Source organism: Coffea arabica, chromosome 6c (assembly GCF_036785885.1).
Source record: "Coffea arabica cultivar ET-39 chromosome 6c, Coffea Arabica ET-39 HiFi, whole genome shotgun sequence".
NCBI classification, from domain to species: domain Eukaryota; kingdom Viridiplantae; phylum Streptophyta; class Magnoliopsida; order Gentianales; family Rubiaceae; genus Coffea; species Coffea arabica.
The window spans coordinates 56,445,725-56,460,449 of NC_092320.1; the positions used below are offsets into that span (position 1 = coordinate 56,445,725).

The following is a 14,725-nucleotide window of genomic DNA, read 5'->3' on the forward strand; positions in this document are numbered from 1 at the left end:
GACTGCTGATTTATTTTCACAAAATAATTTGAGTGGTCTTTTAATACTATCCACCACACGTAATTCTGTGATGAAATTTCGCAGCCAAATTCATTAATTGGATGCCTCATAACAAGCTATAAACTCTACAACCATAGTGGAAGATGCTATGAGGGATTATTTAGCACTCTTCCAGGATATGGCACCTCCAGCCAACAAGTACACATAGCCTGACGTTGACTTCATAGTATTTTGGCATCCAGCATAATCGGAATCAGTATAGTCAATGATATCTAACTCATCTAACTTCCGATACGTGAGCATGTAGTCTTTTGTTTTCTGTACATATCGTAAGACCCGTTTGGTTGCTTTCCAACGATCTAATTCAGGATTACTCAGATATCAACCCAACATCCCAGTAATGTACACAATATCCGGATGCGTACATACTTGAGCATACATTAGACTCCCTACTACTGAGGCATAAGAAATCTTTTGCATCTCTCTTTCCTCAAAAGTATTCTTAGGACACTGCTCAAGACTAAATTTGTCTCCTTTAGCCACAGGAGTGTCACCTGATTTACAATTTTGCATGCCATACTTTTTAAGGAGCTTTTCGATATAACACTTTTGTGATAGTTTTAAAATACCCCGAGAGCGATCACGGCGTATCTGTATGCCTAATACAAAAGATGCATCACCAAGATCTTTCATCTCAAAATTCTTAGTTAGAAATTTCTTGATTTCATGCAATAGACTAATATCGTTACTGGCAAGCAAAATATCATCAACATACAATACCAGAAAAATATACTTGCTCCCACAGAACTTATGGTATATACAATCATTCACTAAATTCATCTCAAAACCAAATGACAGGTGTCGTGCCTGTGCAATAATAAATACCTGCTTAAGAAAAATAAATTTTCTGTGTATAGTAGTAAGCAGGGTCGAATCCACAGGGACTGGAAAAAATTTGATTCTTTTTAAATTCGAGACACGGGGGATTTTTATCAGATAAAACTAAAAATAAATAATTAAACAATTTAACTAAAAATAATTAACCAAAAAATAAATAATTAATTAATACAATTGTAAATAGCAATTAAATAAATGATAAATAAATTCTAGCCAAGGATACAACTACGCAGACACAGTCCATTCATCCGATCATTGATGCAAAGAAAGTTCACTTAATTTAATTAATAGGCTAGTTATAGTCGCCGATAAGCTCTAACGACCAGCTTTTCCTTAATTTATTTATAACCAAGGTACGACCATTGATTACCCCTAATCAGGAAATACTCCTAGGTACGACCGTAGGAATTAATTTCCTAATTGCATTAAAAACTAGAAAAGCCTAACCCAAATTAATAACACGCTACGAGGGTTATTTAAATCAGATTGCATGTTCCCCTAGTATGTGAAAATACTAATTGTCACTAATATTAACCAACTAAACAATTACGGATTTAATTGATTAATTTGACAAGAGATTAATAAGTCAAATTGCACATCGGGCCCTTGATATCCAATTAACAAAATAATCCCATGGAAATTAAAATAGAAAACATGCAAATATTAACAAATTAAGGAACACGTAAAATTAATTAGATCTCACAGATATATGGGACTGCGTCGTCGCGTTGATCCTTGACTAGATGAGAAAATTAGCCACGCCTCATAAGAAAATCTTCACACAATTCAATTGAATTTAAAGACATCATCTTTCTTCGATAATTGAGAGAGTGAATAATAAAGCTTTCGGAAGAGAATAAGAAAATTGCACACTAGAATTCAACAAACCAAAACAACTCCCTATTCTCTCCTCTGGAACATCCCTCGGAGAGAAAACTAAAAACTCCTCTATTCTCCTCCGGAGCTTCTCTGGAGAGAAAACTCAAACTAGTCTAATGTCTTCTGAAGCTCGTCCCATTTCTTCATATATAAAAAACCAGCCAAAATGGAGACATCACCCCACGTCCTTCAAAGAGGTCATCATTTCTCTACACAATCATTTCCATTCCACTCAAAACAAAAGCAATTGTCGGTTTTCTTTTTGACCAAGTGCACACGTTCACCAACAAGAAAGCAAAACCACAAATGTGCAAAGAAAGCACACTTTAGACAATACAACTTATTTGCGGTCCCCACCAACTTTGACATGTTGTCTAGCCAAATTGAATTCCCAAATGCAATTCCATTCTTCTACGTTGGTTTGCACCAAAATTGTGCAAAGTTTCACAATAATCTTCTCAAGAGGTTTCTGCTCCAATTTCTGAAATTATATCCAAATACCAAATATAAATATATATTGACAATTAAAGCAAATTAAAGCAATATTTGGCAAGGATAAAAAGGAAAATTAACAATAAAATTACTAACAATTAACACCCTATCAATTCCCCCACACTTAAATCATGCTTGTCCTCAAGCATGGGAACAACTAAATTCAACAATGGCTAACTCTCATTTCATTTACTGCCAAGCTATGCTTATCCCAAAATCAAGTTTTAGTGGCTAAGTGTCAAGACATATTTCTCCCGATTAGCTCCTGAAATCATAGACTCGTCCAATTCATGGCTAACTCGTCTAAGAAATTAAAATATTAAACTAGCAAAGGTTAGCAATTGGGTCAACTGAAAATCAAAATCTCAACATTGAAGAACAAGGATCGGCAGGCCAATATGATCATAAGTTTACACATTATTTTATTCTCTTTTTTTTTTTTTTTTACATAAATGCTCAGTCCCAAGCTATTCAAGTCTTTTGACGTGAACTCTGACATTTTTAGATGAAAGAGCTCAGTTACTCAACTTTTCACAGCTTCAGGACTAACTACTCATTGATATCGCCACTTTTTGACGCGAAAGTCGACACTTGTGGTGAAGACTCCCGGTTACTGGGTGACGGCACTAGCGGAGTAGAGTCATTTATTAATCACAATTAAAGTATCAGAATACCAGATAATTAAAGATCATGGCCCACGTCATCTCCTAATATGGAGAACTAAGATCAACAATTGCCCAATCCACATAACAATTGCTAATAAAATATTTAAATTGCCTAAACAAGTTAACCACAATTTGTACCAAGTCATTAAACTCATGATATTCACCAAGATAACATGCGTTTACTTGCCATCTAAACAAAATTCATAGGATAAATCACAACCAGCAATAAACGAATGAATTGCCATATTTATTCATCAAAACACTAGTAAGAAAGGCAGTAAATTAAAGAAACACCAATCAAAATTAAACCCAAATCCCCCCCACACTTAAATCACACATTGCCCTCAATGTGATAATGAAACAGTAAAAATAAGAAGAAGGACAACGAAACTCCCCTGAAGCTGGTGCCAGCTATTAGCACCTGTAGTTGGAGGAGGCGGAGCGGAGGTCAAAGGGTCGGGATCGTGGTTTCACCATTCTTTCCAAATTGTACTAAATAAATAAAAATCAAACAAAGTAAAAAGAAACAAGCAAAGTAACACAGAAGTATCCAACTAAGGATGAATAGAAATGTCAGGTAGTCCAAACACGCAAAATTTTCAAAAACGTACTGTAATAAAAATAATAAAAACATACTGCAATAATAAAATAAGAAAATAAAAAAAAATAATAGAAAGAGATTGAGGCAGGCGCGTGCATACGAAGCCAGTGGTGCGATGAAGGTGGTGGCTGTGAGAGAGAAGAGTTTGCGGCAGCTGGATCTGGTGGTGCTCAGCGACTGCGGGTGGTGGGCGACGGGTTGGGGTAGCGCGCGCGAGGGAGCGGCGGGCTCCAGGTGGCGCGCGCGAGGAGCGGCGATGGCGTCGGTGGAGCAGGAGGAAGGAAGGAGACCTGGGGCGGCGGCGGCTCTGGTTGAAGGAACCAGAGAAAAGGGAAAAACAGGGAAAGAAGAAAGAAAGAAAGAAAGAAAGGAAGAAAGAAGAAAGAAAAAGAAAAGAAGAAAAAGAAGGAATTTTTTTTTTTTTGTCAAAAACAATGCTTACGTAGATCTGAAATCTAATTTTTTTTTTTTCAGGTCGTCAAACACCGCGTGGGCACGCCAAGATTACGAAACGTCCCCTGACCTCAGGAGACACCAACACCGCGGGGGCACGCCAAGATTTCACTTCCTGATTTCAGTAAAGGAAATATGAGTACTGATACTACCCAACGAGTAAATGACCCAATGCAAAAGAACCAACTAGAAAGAACAAAACTAATATTTGGGTTGCCTCCCAAACTAGCGCCTTTCTTTAATGTCTTTGGCTAGACATAGCCCATAATTTGCTTAAACCAAGCAAATTGGGTCCTCCAAATGCGTCATCTCTACTCGCTCAACTGGAGCCTCATCATAATAAGGCTTGAGACGATGACCATTCACCACAAATTTCTTCTCCGTCTTCAGACTCTGGATCTCCACTGCACCATAATCAAAGACATTAGTTACAACAAAGGGACCAATCCAACGAGAACGTAACTTACCTAGAAATAACTTCAATTTGGAGTGGTATAGTAAAACTTTTTGCCCGCAGACGAATGTCTTCCTAGAGATCTGTTGGTCATGAAAGATCCGATTCTTCTCTTTATAGATCACTGCATTCTCGTATGCTTCATTTCGGATTTCTTCCAACTCTTGTAATTGCAACTTCCTTTGAATTCCGCCTTCCTCGATATCCATATTGCATTGCTTGACCGCCCAAAACGCTCTATGCTCAAACTCTACCGGGAGATGACATGGTTTTCCAAATACCAATCGGTAAGGGGACATGCCAATAGGTGTCTTGTATGCCGTCCTATATGCCCATAGTGCATCCTCTAGTCTCACACTCCAATCCTTCCTATCGGGTCGGACCATCTTTTCTAGAATTGATTTGATCTCTCGGTTCGATGCTTCCGCCTGACCATTTGTCTGAGGATGGTAGGATGTAGAGACTTTGTGCAAGACACCATATCTCCTAAAAATTGCAGCGATCGTTTTGTTGCAGAAATGAGTACCCCGATCACTTACAATTGCTCGCGGCATCCCAAAGCGAACAAAAATATTAGACTTAACGAATTCTGCAACCACTTTGGAATCATTAGTGCGGGTGGCCTTTGCTTCTACCCACTTCGAAACATAATCTACAGCAAGCAATATATACAAAAAACCAAAGGACGAAGGAAAAGGACCCATAAAATCAATGCCCCAAACGTCAAAAATTTCAACAAAAATCATTGGGGTTTGAGTCATTTGATCCCTACGAGAGATATTACCCACTCTTTGACACTTATCACATGACTTACAAAATGAGTAGGCATCTTTGAATAGAGTTGGCCAATAGAATCCACTCTCTAGCACCTTACGAGCCGTTCTCTTTGGTCCAAAGTGACATCCACATGCAAAAGAGTGACAATATGCTAGAATAGATTGAAATTCAACTTCACTTACACATCTACGGATGATTTGATCGGTACCCCGTTTCCAGAGGTAAGGATCATCCCAAATGTAGAACTTTGCATCGCTCCTCAACTTGTCTCTCTTTGCCTTAGGCCATCCTGTAGGAAATTTGTCAGTGACTAGAAAATTAACAATATCTGCATACCAAGGTAAAGATGAATTAATAGAAAATAAATGCTCCTCGGGGAATGCTTCTCTCAATGGGAGATCCTCTTCGACGACTTGTACTCGACTCAAGTGATCTGCTACCAGGTTCTCTGTCCCTTTCTTATCTCGGATCTCCAGGTTGAACTCTTGTAACAACAATATCCACCGTATCAATCGCGGTTTTGCCTCTTTCTTGGTCAACAGATACCGCAAAGCTGCATGATCAGAAAAAATAATAACTTTAGCATCAAGTAAATAAGACCGAAATTTCTCTAAGGCAAAAACAACTGCTAAAAGCTCCTTTTCGGTGGTTGAATAGTTCAATTGAGCTCCGTTCAAGGCTCGAGATGCGTAGTAGATAGCATGAGCTGTCTTTCCTACTCTTTGACCCAATACCGCACCTACTGCATAGTCGCTGGCGTCACACATGATTTCGAATGGGAGGTTCCAGTCAGGGGGTTGGATAATAGGTGAGGTGGTCAATAACTCCTTTAACTTATTGAATGCCCCCTTACATGTTTCATCAAATTCGAAGGATACATTTTTTTGCAAAAGTTGGAACAAGGGTGCTCCAATTTTCGAGAAGTCCTTGATGAACCTTCTATAGAAACCTGCGTGACCCAAGAAAGAACGAACTTCCCGCACACTCGCGGGGTAAGGTAAAGTAGATATAACATCTATTTTTGCCTTATCAACCTCAATACCTGTAGATGATACAACATGACCCAAAACTATCCCGTGTTCAACCATAAAATGACATTTTTCCCAATTAAGCACGAGATTAGTTTCTATACACCTTACTAAGATCAATTTCAGGTTATCTAGACAATTTTCAAAACTTTCACCATATACACTGAAATCGTCCATGAAAACCTCAATAATCTTCTCAACATATTCTGAAAAGATACTTACCATGCATCTTTGGAAGGTAGCAGGTGCATTGAACAATCCAAATGGCATCCTTCGGTATGCAAATGTTCCAAACGGGCAGGTGAAAGTAGTCTTTTCTTGGTCCTCGGGTGCGATGGCAATTTGAAAATAACCTGAAAATCCATCCAAGAAACAATAGTAAGCTCGACATGCTAATCGCTCCACTATTTGGTCAATGAAAGGGAGGGGGAAATGGTCCTTTTTCGTGACGGCATTTAGCTTTCGGTAATCGATACACTGTCGCCATCCGGTGGGCTTTCGAATTGGTACGAGCTCACCCTCTTGGTTTGATTCCACTGTCACCCCTGCCTTCTTCGGGACCACCTGTACTGGACTTACCCACGGGTTATCTGATATTGCAAATATAATTCCAACGTCCAGCAGTTTTAAAATCTCTTTCTTTACGACCTCCATCATGAGAGGATTTAATCTCCGTTGAGCTTGCCGTACGGGTTTAGCATTCTCCTCGAGTCGAATTCGGTGCATACACACCGCGGGACTAATTCCCTTGATATCGGCGATGGTCCATCCTATCGCCTGCTTATGTTCCCTAAGAACTCGAAGTAGTTTCTCTTCTTGAACCTTTGATAAACCCGCGGAGATGATCACTGGAAGTGTCTCCCCTTCACCTAAGTATACATACTTTAGGTGTTTCGGCAGTGGTTTTAGTTCCAAGACAGGTGCCTGCACCACAGATGGAAGTAGCCTTTTGTGAGGTTCAGGTATAAAAATGGGTGCGAGGTCATACCTTGTCTTCATGGTTGGTAACGTTTGCAACGATCCAATCACGCATTTAAGCTCTTCACTCAACTCTACTCCAGAGGTCGTTTCGGACTCGAAGTGCCTGGTCAGAACGACCTCTAGCTCATCCCTGCCTTCAATTTCAAAAACCTCCTGTATAGCAGGGTCAATAACATTTACCGAGAAAACAGAGCCAACATTTGAATCGGATGGATATTTCATGGTCTCAAAGATGTTAAAGTGAACAATCTCACCATCAAATTCCATAGACAAAGTACCCTTATTAACATCAATTTTGGTTCGGGCTGTGCTCAAAAAGGGTCTACCTAACAATAGAGGTGACGGATCACGAGAGTGTTCATCCTCCATGTCGAGCACATAAAAATCAGCTGGAAAAACCAATTCGTTAATTTTTACCAAAACATCTTCAATCAACCCGTCAGGGTATGCATTGGTCCTGTCAGTTAGTTGGATTATTATTCCAGTTTCTTTCAAAGGGCCTAAGTTCAAAGAAGCATAAATAGATTTCGGCATGACATTAATCGATGCTCCTAGATCTAACATGGCCTTGCCAATCAAAGTATTACCTATCCTACAAGGAATAGTAAACATACCTGGATCTCCGCATTTTTGTGGAAGTTTCCTTTGTAGAATTGCTGAAACATTCTCCCCAACTATAACTCGTTCATCCCCCTTCAACCGCTTGCGGTTGGCACACAGGTCCCTCAAAAATTTTGCGTACCTGGGTACTTGTTTAATCGCATCTAGCAGGGGTATGTTGATTTCCACCTTGCGAAAGATCTCCAAGACCTCTTTTTCCTTGTCTTGCTTCTTTGGTTTCTCTAACCTGCTAGGAAAGGGAGGTGGATTAGTTTTAGCTGTAGGAATTGGGTTCGAGGGTACCTTTACATTTTTGTTGTCTCTGCCCTCCTCTTCCAATTCTTTCTCAATCCGTTCCTCGTCATTGTCTTTAGGAATCACCGGTTCGGGTCTTTGGACTTCCTTGCCACTCCTCAAGGTCATTGCACTTACATTCTTTGGATTCGCCTCAGGTTGAGATGGCAACTTCCCTTGATCTTGGGACTCCAGACGGTTGATTGTTATAGCCATTTGATTCATTTGATTTTGCAATGATTGCACCTGTCCCAGTTGATTTCTCATGCTTTGCAGGTCTGAATCCGTCTTTTGTTGATTGGCAAGTAATTGCTTCATCATCTCTTCCATGGACGGACTTGAGTTTGAAGGGGGTGGTGGTGGTGGTGGGCGAGGATGGTACTGTTGTTGGTGTCCTTATTGTCTATTTGGCACAAAGTTAGACTGCCTATTTCCTCCATAGCTAAGGTTGGGGTGATCCCTCCAACCAGGATTGTAGGTGCTTGAGTACGGGTCGTACTGCTTTCTTGGCGCGGGCGCGTGGCCAGCCATGTTCACCTGTTCTGCAGTTTCTTCTTGAACCAGTGGACACATTTCCGTAGGATGACCCACGGCAGTGCACACCCCACACACTTTGGCTTGTGAAGCATTCCCCACAGCTAATTGTCTTACAAAAGATGTTAATTCGGAGATCTGCTGTTGGATAGAGGACGTTTCCACCTCATTCACCCTGCGCGTCGGGATGTCCTCTCTTGAAACAAACTGTTGTGAGTTCTCAGCCATCCCTTCAATCAACTCCCATGCTCCTCGAGGAGTTTTGTTCACCAACGCCCCTCCACTTGCAGCATCGATTATGCTTCTGTCCCTGAAAAGCAACCCCTCATAGAAATATTGAATGAGCAGTTGCTCACTTATCTGATGCTGAGGGCATTTGGTGCATAGTTTCTTAAACCTCTCCCAGTACTCATAGAGTGACTCGCCTGGGTGTTGTTTGATGCCACATATCTCTTTCCTTAGGCTCGCAGCTCGAGACGCCGGAAAGTACTTGTCCAGAAATTTTTTCTTCAATTGGTCCCACGTGGTGATACTACCAGGCGGTAGGTAGTAGAGCCAGTCTTTCACGGAGTCCTTCAAAGAGAAGGGGAAAGCCCTCATCTTTATTTGCTCTTCTGTAATTCCCGGAGGCTTCATACTGTTGCAAATGACGTCAAACTCTTGCAAGTGCTTGTAGGGCTCCTCACCTGGTAGACCATGGAAAGATGGCAAGAGATGAATTAAACCAGATTTTAGTTCAAAGGGAGTGTCATCATTTAAATTTGGAAAAGTAATGCACAAGGGCTGCTGATTTAAATCAGGAGCAGCCAACTCCCTTAATGTTCGTGTATTTGCCATAGTGACTTCCTCTTGGTCTGAATCACTCGAATTATCACCAGACAAATTTGTCGGCTCAACCTCTGGATCAAGTCCCTGAGATGCAATACCGTATTGCTCTTCTCTGAGCCGCCTGGTTTCTTTTCTCGTTCTACGCGCGGTTTTCTCTACTTCAGGGTGGAAAATTAATTCGCCTGTACGAGAAGAGCGAGACATAAACTAGAAAAAAAATACCAGAAAATTAGAACAAAAATGAACTTAAAAAGAAACAAATAATTAACGCCAGTCCCGGGCAACGGCACCAAAAATTGACAGGTATCGTGCCTGTGCAATAATAAATACCTGCTTAAGAAAAATAAATTTTCTGTGTATAGTAGTAATCAGGGTCGAATCCACAGGGACTGGAAAAAATTTGATTCTTTTTAAATTCGAGACACGGGGGATTTTTATCAGATAAAACTAAAAATAAATAATTAAACAATTTAACTAAAAATAATTAACCAAAAAATAAATAATTAATTAATACAATTGTAAATAGCAATTAAATAAATGATAAATAAATTCTAGCCAAGGATACAACTACGCAGACACAGTCCATTCATCCGATCATTGATGCAAAGAAAGTTCACTTAATTTAATTAATAGGCTAGTTATAGTCGCCGATAAGCTCTAACGACCAGTTTTTCCTTAATTTATTTATAACCAAGGTACGACCATTGATTACCCCTAATAAGGAAATACTCCTAGGTACGACCGTAGGAATTAATTTCCTAATTGCATTAAAAACTAGAAAAGCCTAACCCAAATTAATAACACGCTACGAGGGTTATTTAAATCAGATTGCATGTTCCCCTAGTATGTGAAAATACTAATTGTCACTAATATTAACCAACTAAATAATTACGGATTTAATTGATTAATTTGACAAGAGATTAATAAGTCAAATTGCACATCGGGCCCTTGATATCCAATTAACAAAATAATCCCATGGAAATTAAAATAGAAAACATGCAAATATTAACAAATTAAGGAACACGTAAAATTAATTAGATCTCACAGATATATGGGACTGCGTCGTCGCGTTGATCCTTGACTAGATGAGAAAATTAGCCACGCCTCATAAGAAAATCTTCACACAATTCAATTGAATTTAAAGACATCATCTTTCTTCGATAATTGAGAGAGTGAATAATAAAGCTTTCGGAAGAGAATAAGAAAATTGCACACTAGAATTCAACAAACCAAAACAACTCCCTATTCTCTCCTCTGGAACATCCCTCGGAGAGAAAACTAAAAACTCCTCTATTCTCCTCCGGAGCTTCTCTGGAGAGAAAACTCAAACTAGTCTAATGTCTTCTGAAGCTCGTCCCATTTCTTCATATATAAAAAACCAGCCAAAATGGAGACATCACCCCACGTCCTTCAAAGAGGTCATCATTTCTCTACACAATCATTTCCATTCCACTCAAAACAAAAGCAATTGTCGGTTTTCTTTTTGACCAAGTGCACACGTTCACCAACAAGAAAGCAAAACCACAAATGTGCAAAAAAAGCACACTTTAGACAATACAACTTATTTGCGGTCCCCACCAACTTTGACATGTTGTCTAGCCAAATTGAATTCCCAAATGCAATTCCATTCTTCTACGTTGGTTTGCACCAAAATTGTGCAAAGTTTCACAATAATCTTCTCAAGAGGTTTCTGCTCCAATTTCTGAAATTATATCCAAATACCAAATATAAATATATATTGACAATTAAAGCAAATTAAAGCAATATTTGGCAAGGATAAAAAGGAAAATTAACAATAAAATTACTAACAATTAACACCCTATCACCAAATGAGATAATCACTTGATGAAATTTGAAATACCATTGTAGAGACATTTCTTTGAGTCCATAGATGGATTTTTTAAGTTTGCAAACCATATTTTTTGGATCTCCTGATACAAAGTTTTCTGGTTGCACTATATAAATTGTCTCATCAATGTTACCATTGAAAAACGCTGTCTTTACATCCATCTGATGTAACTCAAGATCGAAATGTGCCACTAATACCATAATAATTTAAAAAGAGTCATTTGAAGAGACTGGAGAGAAGGTTTCTTTATAGTTGATACCTTCTTTTTGTGTAAATCCCTTAGCGACAAGATGAGTTTTGTATCTTTCCACATTACCTTTCGAATCCCTCTTGATTTTAAATATCCATTTACAACCAATGGGTTTTGCACCTTCTGGCAATGGGACAAGATTCCAGACATCATTGTCCTTCATGAATTTAATCTCCTCATTCATGGCATCGATCCACTCTTGAGAATTTGAACTTTCCATGACTTGACGGAAGTTGATTGGATCATCTTCCATCAATCCAGAGTCATCCTCATGTTCTTGAAGAAAAACAATGTAATCATCTGGTACTGCACTTCTCCTTTCTCTAGTGGATCTTCTTAATGGCATTGGTTCTTGAAGAGGAAGAGTTTGTTCATCTGTAACAGTTTGCTCTTTGACATTGTTTTGATTTGTCATGTTATGATTAAGTTCAAAAATAGGGTTCTGAACAAGAGCAATGACACCTGTGGGAATATTAATATATTTCTCTTTAAAAATAATGCCTCTTACTGTATTTTCTCCCCCAAACTCGACATCCTCAAAGAATCGAGTATTTCCTATCTCAAAAATTGAATTAGCTGTGGGATCATAAAACTTGTAACCTCTGGATCTTTCAGAATATCCAATAAAATAACAACTAATCATTCTTGAGTCCAGTTTCTTTTCATTAGGCCTATAAGGTCTTGCCTCCACTGGACATCCCTAAATATGTAGAAACTGGGTTTTTTCCCAGTCCAAAGTTCATAAGGGGTTTTGATAGTTACTTTAGTTGGAATTCTGTTAAGAATATATGTTGCAGTCTTAAGTGTTTCTCCCCAGAGTGGCTCTAGTAAGGTAGAATGACATATCATACTCCTTACCATGTCTTTAAGCGTTGTATTTCGTCTTTCAGCTACACTGTTCATAGTGGGTGAACCCGACATAGTGTACTGTGGGACGATACCGCATTCCTCTAGATATTTAGCAAATGATCCTGGACATTGTTCACCTGAACCGTCATATCTACCATAGTACTCACCACCACGGTCAGATCTGACGCTTTTAATTCTTTTGTTGAGTTGATTCTCAACTTCAGCCTTAAAATTTTTGAACACGTCCAGTGACTGTGACTTTTCAGAAATGAGATATATGTAGCCATATCTTAAAAAATCGTCTATGAACGTTATAAAATATTATTGACCATTCCAAGCAGATGTGAAAAATGGTTCACAAATATCCGTATATATAAGTTCTAAAGTTCTAAGACGTCTGAAGACCGATTGGTTTCAAATCTCGTTTTATTGATTTGTTTCCCCTTTATACAGTTAATGCAATCATCAAAATCTGTAAAATTTAAGGGGTCGAGAATTTCATTTGACACAAGTCTTTCCATTCTCCGTTTGGAGATATGTCCCAATCTCTTGTGCCATAATGCGGTTGAATTCTCATTGGTTAATTTTCTCTTTACTTCTCTAGTACTCAGATGCAGAGATTCATTAAATGAGCCAATTGTATTAATTAAATATAGATTATTGTAGTGCATTAAAGAATCAGAACCATCCAATTTTGAATCATGAAACAATTCAAATTTTTCATTTCCAAATGAACAAGAATAACTAAATTTGTCCAAAGTAGAAATAGAAATTAAATTCCGTCGAAAAGACGGTACAACAAATGTGTCATTGAGATCCAAATAAAATCTGATCTTTAACAATAATCTAAAAACTCCAATTGCCTCAACTTGAACTGTTTTGCCATCGCCCACGTAGATATATCATTCATTATCATTAGGCTTTCAACAATTCCGACAACCCTGCATAGACACACTGATGTGAGTTGTTGCACCAGAATCTAATCACCATGTGTGTCTAGGTACCGAAGTTAAATTAACCTCATAACAAACCAAATTAATAAGCATACCTTTCTTAGCACGCCAAGCGTGATAGTTGGTGCAATGCTTCTTTTGATGCCCTTCAGCTCCACAGAAGAAATAACTATTCTTTCCCTGATCATTTGATTTCTTTTGTTGTTTCTTTTGTGGCGCTGTACCTGTAGCTTCTTTTTTCTTCTTTCTTTTAAGTCCCTTACTTTTATTATTGGTGGTTGACACCAGATGGGCACTTTCTGTCTGCTCTTGCTTCAACCTTTTCTCTTCCGCTACACAGTGTGAGATGAGTTCATTTAGAGACCAAGTCTCCTTTTGATAGTTGCAACTCATCTTAAACTGGCTAAATTGTGTAGGAATAGATATTAAAATCAAATGCACCAGTAACTCTTCAGAGAGTTTCAACTTAAGTGCATTTAATTTCGAAATAAGATGAGACATTTCCATGATGTACTCTCTGATATTGTCTTTACCACTATATTTCATTGAAACTAGGCATGTCAAGAGCATACTAACTTCAGCCTTTTCGTTCTTGATAAATCTTTTTTTAATGTTCTGAAGGAACTCTTTAGCGGTTACAGTCTTTTCTGACATTGTTCCCCTGAATGCTTCTGTAACGGCTTTTTTAATGATCATCAGACACAAGCGATTTGATCTCTCCTACCTCTCATTATTTCTTTTTTCATCAAAGGTACTCTGATCTGTAAGAGGTAGGGGGAGAATCAATCTTTAACGCAAGGTCGAGATCCATTACTCCAAGTACTATCAAGAGATTTTCTTTTCAGGACTTGAAGTTTGTGTCATTCAACATAGGAATATTATTGATGTTGGAAGTAATATTTGTAAGATCATTTGCAACTGAACAGAAAATATAAAATAATTAAGACTATGCTTACATAAACCAAAATAATAATAAATTTAAATAAACGTAACCCTATCTCAAGATACATATGTTCCATTAATATTTTGTCTTTGGACAAAAATATTAATTTCTAAGTGATATCTTGGTGCAGTAATAACTACTGATAATAATAACATATCAAAAATAAATTTTTCTTTGGGCCAATTTATAAATTACATGTAAAATCCAAATGATTATCACGTATTTATTACTACAAGTGCACATGTAATTTTATTAAATATTGACCTTCCTTTGGGCTGATCAATATTCATAAAATTGCAAGTACCCAACTAGTTATATTTTAGAACAAAGTAATTTCCATAACAGATGTCACTTTGGTGGCATATTATTTCAATTAATTTATTCTAAAATATATATAA

General features: G+C 38.2%; 1 non-coding gene across 1 annotated transcript; it reads left to right on the forward strand.

The window, feature by feature from the left end:
• Positions 1–9,013: 9,013 nt before the first annotated feature.
• LOC113694436 (small nucleolar RNA R71) lies at positions 9,014–9,120 on the forward strand. The gene has a single exon (XR_003449386.1). It is a non-coding gene; the product is annotated as a small nucleolar RNA R71 (small nucleolar RNA).
• The last annotated feature ends 5,605 nt before the right edge of the window (positions 9,121–14,725 follow it).